At 46.2% G+C, this 1,641-nt stretch overlaps 1 pseudogene; it reads right to left on the bottom strand.

Annotated features, from left to right (window-relative positions):
* Positions 1–280: 280 nt before the first annotated feature.
* Positions 281–1,124, bottom strand: LOC110293621 (annotated as a pseudogene).
* Between the last annotated feature and the right edge of the window lie 517 nt (positions 1,125–1,641).

Genomic DNA, 1,641 nt, shown 5'->3' with positions numbered 1-1,641 from the left:
CTTTCCTCTTTCCTCTTTCCTCTTTCCTCTTTCCTCTTCTTTCCTCTTTTCTCTCTTTTCTTTTCTTTCTTTTCTTTTCTTTTCTTTTCTTTTCTTTTCTTTTCTTTTCTTTTCTTTTCTTTTCTTTTTGTCTCTTCTGTCTCTGTGTCTCTGTCTCTGTCTGTCTGTCTGTCTGTCTGTCTGTCTGTCTGTCTCTCTCTCTCTCTCTCTTCTTTCCCGTAGTATCAGTCTTTAATCTCAGCAGGTCCTCACACACATGAAACCACACACTCTCAGACTTTCAGATCTTGTTGAAAGTTGTGATGTCGACACTCTGCACATGCTCCTCAAACTTGGTGATCTCCTCTCCGAGTAAGTTGTTGCCCACTTTGTCATCCTCCACCACACACTGGATCTGCAGCTTCCGGATACTATAGCCAACGGGCAAGGAGCTTGGAGGCCCCCCAAACCAGCCCGTCCAATTGGATGGAATGCACGCAAGTCTCTAGCTGGGCTATGTCAGTCTCGTCATCCCAAGGTTTAACATCCAAAAGGATGGAGGATTTGGCCACAGGTGTGGGCTTCTTGGCCCTTTTCTCCGTGTACTGGTGTAGCCGCTCCTCCTGTATTCGGTCAGCCTCCTTTTCTTCTTCCTCGCCACTGCCGAACAGGTAAATGACATTGTCCTAATCATCCTCTGCTGGTGTGGCTCCTTTCTTATTTGGGGGCTCCACTTGACACATAGGAGAGACATGCTGGGTCTGTGGGGCTGTGGCTTGGGGAATAGGTGAACTCTTCTCCAGAGTGCTCAGCCGGGCCTCCAACTTGGAAATGACCTGCTGCAAATCTTGTACCACGCCATGAAGGTTCTGGTTCTCCACTTCCAGACTGGCAATCCTCACAATGATCTCACTGTGGTCTCCACCAGATCCCCTGGAGGCTTCAGGGCCTGAGTTTCCAGCCAAGGATTTCTGGCTGTTCTTTCTGGCTCTTGCAGTGCCTCAGAGGATCACGCAGGCACCATTCTCCTGGAGAGAGCCAGAGATCACAGGCCCATTCATCTGCTCGAAGACTCTCCTTTCTGTGTTGTCATATTTAAACTTGTCAAACCAGATCTTCTCACGCACTAGAAAGTTTGTAGCCATTTTTCTGACGCCAGCCAAGGACGCAGCAACCAAGACCTGGGACTGCAAGCTCAGGACTGCAAAGGAGAGGGAGGGCAACAGCTCAGCTCTCAGCTATCTTTTTAATACTGCCTAAGCCTACCTGGTCAGGAGGAGTACACACACACACACTCACACACACACACACACACACACACACACACACACACACACACACACACTCAGTGATAGATAGATCTTGTAGAATAGTTGGTTCCCTTTTAAGAATCTACATTTTTATTTGTTTATTTTATATTTATTTATTTTTGTGGTTTGAATGTTTGCAAGTGTGCCTGGTTCCTGTGGAGGTCAGAAGAGAGTGTCAGTTCCCAAAATGGAGTTATAAATGGTTGTGAGCCAACATGTGGGTGCTAAGAACCAAATCTGAGTCCTCTGGAATAGCAACAAGTGCTTTTAACTGCTGAGTCATCTTTCCAGACCTGAGCCTATTTTTGGTCCCAGTTTTTATAACGTATTTTTTTTTGATTTTTAATATTTT

This window comes from Mus caroli, chromosome 4 (genome assembly GCF_900094665.2).
Source record: "Mus caroli chromosome 4, CAROLI_EIJ_v1.1, whole genome shotgun sequence".
In the NCBI taxonomy this organism is placed as follows: domain Eukaryota; kingdom Metazoa; phylum Chordata; class Mammalia; order Rodentia; family Muridae; genus Mus; species Mus caroli.
Note: the sequence above shows the minus strand (reverse complement) of the source record. Positions and strands in the feature narration are given on the sequence as shown.